General features: G+C 47.8%; 1 pseudogene; it reads left to right on the top strand.

Annotated features, from left to right (window-relative positions):
• The first annotated feature begins 5711 nt into the window (after nucleotides 1-5711).
• On the top strand, nucleotides 5712-7783 carry LOC127687812 (eukaryotic translation initiation factor 3 subunit D-like; annotated as a pseudogene).
• The last annotated feature ends 562 nt before the right edge of the window (nucleotides 7784-8345 follow it).

Below are 8345 nucleotides of genomic sequence, written 5' to 3'. Positions count from 1 at the left end.
TGATCTATCATCTATCTATTATCTAGCTCTATCTTCAATCTATCATCTATTGATTGATCTATCATCTATCTATTATCTATCTATCTATCTATTATCTATTTGTCTGTCTGTCTATCTATCCATCTATCTATCTATCATCTGACTATCATCTGTTTATCTGTCTATCTATCTATCTATCTATCTATTATCATCATCATCTACTTGACTATCATCTGTCTGTCTATCTACCTGTCTGTCTGTCTATCATCTATCACCTGTCCATCCATCCTACCAGTCTGCCTATTCACAGTTTTTCAGTCCAACCCTCTGTTCATTGTAACTGTATGGGAAAGTTCCAACAGAGCCCAGACTACATTTTGAAGCAAAACCATAAGCTGTGAAGCCGCAGTGACCTCTGAGCAACCACTAGTCGGCCAGCCTTGAGCTCGGTGAGCTGGCTCGCCGCATCTTCACAAGGGCCTGTCAGATCGTTCTTTATTGTACAGATAGGAAAACTGAGGCACAGCAAGCTTAGGCATTGTGCCAAGGCGGCTCAGCCTGCAGATAGTGCAGCTGAGCTCTGAAGCCTAGCTGTGCTTTCCAGTGTCCATGGCTCCAATGACTCGCCACCGTCAAGGAAATTAGCTTCTTAATGTTACCTTCCCATTTTATACACAGAGTCTGGCTCATCCTGAAGGTCTTTGAGAGTCCCTCCAAAGCCACACAGCAAATGAGGATCATATGAACTCTCCTGGAGCTAGCTTCCTACTGTGATTGGGCTGAAAAATCTCTTAGTAATGACCTCCCTCAGTGAAGATGGTGCTGCCTGCTACTGAGTCTAGCTCTCTGAATGGAAAACTGCCCAGTATTTGGGTGTTAAGTTATGCTAGTGGTCATCCTCAAGGGCATCATCTCTTCAGAACAGGTTTGATACGAATGGCTTGTCTTCCGGGTTAGCCTGTGGAGCCTGCCTCATCCTCAGTACTGAGAGCATCAGAGAATCAGAAAGGATCCTTGCAGCACGGTGTCTCCACGGAACTCACACCCGCTTCCAGATGTGGCTGCTTCTCCATGTTTACTCTGCAGTCAGTAGCTAAGGGTTGCTCTATTTTCTTCAACATTAGCCACCCCTCCTCCCCAAGGCTCCCCAGGCATGTGGTGCATCAGACATGACGTCATCAACATGACAGGCAGTTCTTGGTAGAGTCAAAGGCAGCAACAAGGCTTTGGGCACTGATACACAACTGTTTCTGATTGTGGCTGACAGCTGCTCACTCATTACTTAACCTTGAGAAAACACCTCAGTCTACACATACAATGACATCTATCTCTTGAGAACTGGGGTAATGGTACCTGAGTCCATGTTGATTAGAGCCAGTGGTTAAGAACTGATATACATGGGATCCACCCTTTTATAGGACCAACCATGACATAACTACTGTAGAGGAATTGCTGCTTGAGCTGTTTGATCCTTAAATATGTGTGATCAGGCATCCCTTAAAACTATGATTATTTGGACCCATTCCTCTCTCTCACACAGGTACCTGACCCAGAACCAAAGTTCACTCACGGCTAGGCTAGGCATGACCATTACTACCGTTGTTGTTGTTGTTGTTTGTGTCGTCGTCGTCATCATCATCATCGTCATTGTGGTGCTGGGAATTCAGAGAGTATTTCAAGTCTGCTGGAGAGCTAAGGAGCCAAATGACAGTGCCAGAGACAGCGACGGGATCCTCTCTCTTGATGAAGTGTCATTAAGAGATGCCATTGATGGTATTGGCAGCGTCATTATGAAGTCTGTTGGTGGTGGCAATAAGGCTGGCACATTTGGAATGCAGGATGACACTTCTCAAGACAGTGGCAGAGTGTAGGCTGGTGCTACAGTGCCAGGATGTGGCTGTGGATCTAGGAAAGGCTGTGTGCCTGAGAAAGCCAGGTCTGAAGGGCCAAGTGCCCACCTTTGCCAGGGCCTGCTCAGACTTCTTTGCCTCTAAGACTCAGTTTCCCACTCCTGCCCAAGAGAGCACAGCAGCGAAGCAGCCCTCTGATATCTACATCATGGAGGGTTGGGATTCCAATAGGCAGATAAATGGAAGAAGCAGGAGACTGACTGTAATAGCAGGTGCCAGGTTAGAGGTGATAATGGAGATGCTCTTGAATGGATGGGCTGTGCAGAAGGGATGCTGGGAAGGCCTTGCAATACTTAGGTGAAAGATGGAGGTCATGAGCCAAGACAGTGAGTGGGGATGGTGGGGGTAGAGGTGGGGATCACCTCTGCCTGAAGCATTTGGAGCCTTCCTGCACTGATGACCCAAACATCTTCTGTGGGGCTTGAAGGGGGAAAGCGACAGGTAACAGAGTCAGGCAGGGACCATTAGAAGCTCCATGCCTGATGGGATGGGATAATAATCCAGACCCCAGGGCATCGGTCAAATGGGCGAATGCCCAGCTCTGTCCATGGACAGGAACCCACCTTCTAGAACCTTGCAATAGCGCCTTTTAGGTCCCAGCGTGTCTGTGCCCTAACTTTCTTTCTTCCCTCTTCTCTCCTTGCCTGCTATCCTTCCTGCCTTTCAAACAGTATTGATAGCATGACTTCCCTGTGTTGGACACTGGCCTTGGAGTGGAGTGGAATCATCACCGCTATCTATTGATTTGCTTCCCCTCAGCTTCCGGAATGGAAGCTACTGGTCGGGGCCTTTCTCTGCCACACTTGTCCCAGACAACGTCGGAAAATGTGAAACAGACAAAGGTCTAACTGTCCAGCAAACATGATTCCACAATGACAACATTTGATTTTTAAATGGGACCCAATTTCTAATAGTGGTGTTTAAGCCTGATCCCCGTTCATCCCCCTGCCACTAAGACGCCTGTCACTCAGCTGGCTCCGGTTTCTGAGTCTTTTATCTGATTCAAGTGTGCCTGTGCCTAGGGAGTAGGCTTGCACTCAAAATGTAAATAGGTAGGTTACTCTCCCTCTTAAAGCTATTACTGTGTCGCTAGATGTCTGGTTACGGTTGAGGGTCTGTCAGCATTTACATTCGCAGCCTTATTTTCCAAGGCTTAAAATGCCATTAAAATCTGTTCAACTTGGTTGTTCAAATGGCCAAATTATCCAAATTTATTTTAGAAGCTTATTTGGTTCCTTGGTCACCAGGGAGCACACACGTGCATATGCACGCATATTTATACACACAGGCATGCACATGCTCATTCACACACAGGTATGTTTGTGCACATGGATGCACATATACACACACACATGTACTCTCTCTCTCTCTCTCTCTCTCTCTCTCTCTCTCTCTCTCTCTCACACACACACACACACACACACACACACAAGCACTATTGCAGTTTCTTGAGCTTGGAACTCTAGGCAATGTCTCCAAGGCCACACAGCTGTCATCTCAGCTGGTTCTTAGTATCACTGCCCAACGTGAGTGTTCACTGTGGAGAGTCCTGTGATGTACGGAGAGGCGGCTGCTGCTGTAAGAAAAGAGGGCACGCCAGGCCAGCATCATTGCAGTCCACATTTCCAGATTTTTGAAGAGAGAAGAAGGGAAGGGGAAAGATGGGAGAAGCTTATGTGGTAGGGAGCTACATGTGAGGGAGAAGGGAGGAGAAAGGTAGATGAAGGAGAGAAGGAAATGCACGGTGGGGGAGATGATGGAGAGAGGGAAGAAAAGATGAGAGAGAAAAGAGAGGAGGAGACAAGATGGAAAGGAGAGGAGAGATGAGGAGAGGGAGAGAAAGGAAACAGGCAGAGAGAAAAAAGGAAGAGGAGGAGGAAGAGTAGGAGAGAGGACATGGCAGAGAAGAAGGGGAGAGGAGAAAGAAGAGGACAGTGTGGAAGAGACAAAGGAAGAGAGACTAGGAAGGAAAAATGGAGACAGGAGAGGAGAAGAGAGGGGAGGAAGAGGAGGGAAGAGGAAAAAGAGACAGAGATGGATACAGAGACACACATAGATAGATAGATAGATAGATAGATAGATAGATAGATAGATAGGAGAGAAGGAAAGGAGGGGTAGGAGGAGAGGGAGGGGAGGGAGAGAAGGGGAGAAGTAGAAGAGACAGAGATAGACACACAGAGAGAGACATACAAAGACAGAGGGAGGGGGAGGGGAAGGGGAAGGGGAGAGGGACAGGAAGGGGAGAGGGGGAGGGGAGAGGAAGGGGAGGAAGAGGAGAAGGGAAGAGGAGGAAGAAACAGATGGATACAGAAACACACACAGAGAGACAGAGAGATATACAGAGAGGGGAGAGAGGGGAGAGAGGGAGAGGGAGGGGAAAGGGAGAGGGACAGAGAGAGGAGGAAGAGAGGGACAGAGAGAGGAGGAGGGGAAGGAGAGGGAAGAGGGGGAGGACCTTTTGGGTCAGGAGAGTCACTTCACTTCTGGGGCTCTCTGGCTGTGAGAACTGAATCTGTGGATGCAGCTCCTCCCCACGTGACACATGACGAGGGTACTGCACCAGGTTGAGCAAGATGCCTCCCCCATCCTGTTGGCATCTACTACACATGCCTGGCTCCCAATCAGGTTCTTTACATCGCCCAGAGCCTCTGAACTCTTCAGAGGTCAGATTATTTGCCACTAAAGCAATGTCCCTTTCTGAAAGAAGCCATCTTTGCAAACCACATCCAGTAGTGCAATGGTTTTCATAGCAGGTGGTACGACTGCAATTAATCTTATCTGATGCTAGTTACTCAGTTCTCAAGGGAGCACTTGAGGGAGCCGGGGTGGACTCCACACCTTCTATTGAGAGCACTATTATGAATTCAAAGCATAACTGACTTCAGATTACTCTCTGGCCATGAGTAAGTAGCTTTGTGTTCTGTTCTACAGAAGCTGACTAGTCATTTATATCATCTATCTATCTATCTATCTATCTATCCATCCATCCATCCATCCATCCATCTATCTATCTATCTATCTATCTACTTATCTATCTATCTATCTATCTATCTATCTATCCATCCATCTATCATCTATCTATCTATCTATCTATCTATCATCCATCATCTATCTATCTATCTATCTATCGATCTATCTATCTATCTATCTATCTATCTATCTATCTATCATCTATCTATCTTCCATATTTAGGCCAACATCTCCCATGCGTCTCCTTACCACTCACTGTCCTTTCTACTCATGCTGTGTTTGTAGCACCACACGTCTTATGCCAACACAGAGTCTCCACCATCTTAGACAAGTGCTAAGAGGTGTACCTTGGCATCTTACATGATGATAAGTGCTTGTGTGGTTGAAGGCATGACTGGATGGAACAGGCCACTATCTTCTCTGAAGTATGTCACTGCAGCCTCTCAGGCCCGCCCTCCTCCCACATCCCCGTCTCCTGCTCTATGCTCTGCCCCTGCTGCTTCTGCCCTACACAGATTGGTCTGGGAACAACTCAGTAAATCTGTTGGCCGGGCTACCTCATCCAGTGAGCACTTTCAGGCATGGACTACCCAGGCGCCGTGATGAGTGAGAACAGATGTGGTCTCTTCCCTCATGGGAAGACAGACTGTAATTGAATAATCACACACGTGCAGCCACCCATCCACACAAAGCACTGATGGGAAATTGCAGGGTATTCTGAGAACATTAGTGTAGGGGGACCCACCCTAGTCTGGGGCTCAAGGGATACATGAGCGAGTGCGGGGGTGAGGGGCAGAGGGGCAGAGGGGCAGAGGAGGAAACAACCTTCCAGGCCGTGGGGGACAGGGAACGGAGTGTTCAGAGGCCCTGAGGATAGCACTGTGTGGCTCATTGGTCAGCGTTTATTCTCTCTACCTCAGTTTCTGTCCTGTTGACTCTGGGCCTCACCAGGTGTCTTGCTTCCCCTGGTGAGGTGTCTCATAGGTCCAGCGGGAGCAAGGTCTTAGCATTGCTTGTTCCAAGGTGTTTACATGGAAGGCAGACACTGGAACAGATTTCAGTTCAGGAGGTTGGGGTTAAATTGGTGGTTTGAAAGTGGTACAAGGCATGCATCTTCCCTCCTGTCTTGGTTCCTCTGAGGATCGAGGCTGTCGCAGTTTCTTCCCCGGGCCATCTGTTGCCATCCTGCACCACGGAGGTGGTTGCAGGTTTTAGAAGATGGAGAAGTTCATGACACCTGTCATCCAGGACAACCCCCCCCCCCCAGGCTGGGATCCCTGTGCTTTTCCTGAGTGGTTTCCGGATATGCCCTACCAGCCATTCAGCAAAGGAGATCGGCTGGGGAATATTGCAGACTCGACAGGGGCCACATACCAGGACAAGAGGCATACAAACAAATATTCCTCTCAGTTCGGTGGGGGAAGTCAGTATGTGTATTTCATGAGGAGGAAGAGACAAGCTTCCAGCTGAAGGACAAGGCACGTACACACAAGACTGCCTACCAGTGGAACTGGATGAGATTCGAACAACAGAACCTCCATAGAGACGACGATCAGAGGAACATGGTGCAGTTAGACCCACAGACCCTGCCCAAGAGTGCCAAGCAGAAAGAGAGAGAACAAATTTGCTTGCAGAAAAAAATTCCAGTAGCAATTTGGAGTGAGGCAAAAATAGGACCAGAAGTCACAGAAACCCAGAGGCTCCTCAGTTGAAGTTCGCAGTGACTGGGAGGTGAACGAGGAGATGGACTCCCCTCAGCTGATGAAGATGTGCTACTTGGAAGTGTCAGAGTTGCCGAGCACTTGGAGTATTATGACAAAGCTTTTGACCACATCACCACGAGGAGTGAGAAGCCTCTGTGGAACATCAAGCACATCTTTTCACACCGTCACCACCACAGACGACCCTATCATCCGGAAGCTGGCAAAAAAGCCGAGCAATGTGTTGTGGATGGGCCTGGTGCTGTTCTTGTGAACCAATCCCCTAATGAATAAAGGAGCCAATCACTGGATGAGTAGGCGGGACTTCCGGGTTGGATGGAGGAAGAGAGGAAGCAGGAGAGAGTTCTCTTTGGAACCTGGACAGCAGAGGGGTAAGATGTAGCTGCTAGAGTTTCCTAGTATCATGGCGGATACTAGGAAAAGAATGAGATAGCCTCCATCGTCTACCCGCACAGGCGGAAGCCCAGAGATGACATTGACCTTATTGCTTGCTGTGAACATGATGGCATTGTAACTGGGGCCAACAGGGAAGTGTCCTTCATCAACATCATGAATGGGGCTCCTGGCATTGTAATGGCGTTGACTGGACTCTCAGAGTGGTGCTGTCATCGCCACTGAGCTGAAGAACAACAACTACAAGTTGGCACAGTGTACCTGCTATGCTTTGCTGGCTGGATTTGAGTCCTTGAAGCTCGGGTATGTGTCCCAGTACCACATAAAGGATCTCATTCTTATCCGTGTCATCCTCCACAAATGGGTTTGGGTTGAGGACATTGTATCTTTCTCTTCCTGTTCTCAGACACTGCTGGGAGGGGGTGTGTTTGATGTAGGTGGCCATGTTGTCCTAGTCACCCAGCAGTTTAAGTCCAGTGAGTTTTCCAGCCAGATCCACCTGAGTGTGGAGAAAGCCTGGGGAATCCTGCGCTGCGTCATTGATATCTGCATGAAGCTGGAGATATCTCATCCTCAAGGACCCCAACGAGCAGGTCATCCGAGCCTACAGCTTGCCTGATGGCACCTTCAGCTCTGAGAAGGATGAAGAGGAGGAGGAAGAAGAAGAGGAGGAAGAGGAAGAAACTTAAGTGAGTTGGCCAGGTGCCTACCTGCTTGTGTTGCACCCAGCTGTGCCTGGACAGTGTGTGCCCAGCTCCTGTTCTCAGGCAGATGGAATAAAACTTAAGTCCTTTTGGTTTCAAAAAGACGGAAAGAATAAAAGGAAGGAAGGAAGGAAGGAAGGAAGGAAGGAAGGAAGGAAGGAAGGAAGGAAGTGGTAAAAGATGCCAGTGGGAGAACAGAGGTTACCGCAGGATTCTTTTAAAAGGTTTTATTTATTCTTTAGCAAATATAGATACACATACATTTATTTATTTGTTATTTATTTATGTACTTATTTGTACATATGGTTATTTGTGGTATATATATATATATGTACACACACACACACACACACACATACACACACACACACACACATATTTGTATAAGACCACTTGCCATTTTTGCGGAGGTCCCAGGCTCAGGCCTCTCCACTCACATGGTAGCTTACCACTGTCCTTAACTCTAGTTCCAGGAATTAGTGCTCTCTTCTGACTTCCACAGGAACCAGACAAGTACATAGGGTTCAACACATACATGCCAGCAAATACTCATACACACAAATAAATGAATATATATTATGTATAAATATGTGTAGACACACTCAGATACACACACTCACACATGAGCACACATACCTTCACTGCACAAAAACATACACCTGTACATG

This window comes from Apodemus sylvaticus, chromosome 6, assembly GCF_947179515.1.
Source record: "Apodemus sylvaticus chromosome 6, mApoSyl1.1, whole genome shotgun sequence".
NCBI classification, from domain to species: Eukaryota; Metazoa; Chordata; class Mammalia; order Rodentia; family Muridae; genus Apodemus; species Apodemus sylvaticus.
This window is presented reverse-complemented; position numbering and strand designations above follow the sequence as displayed.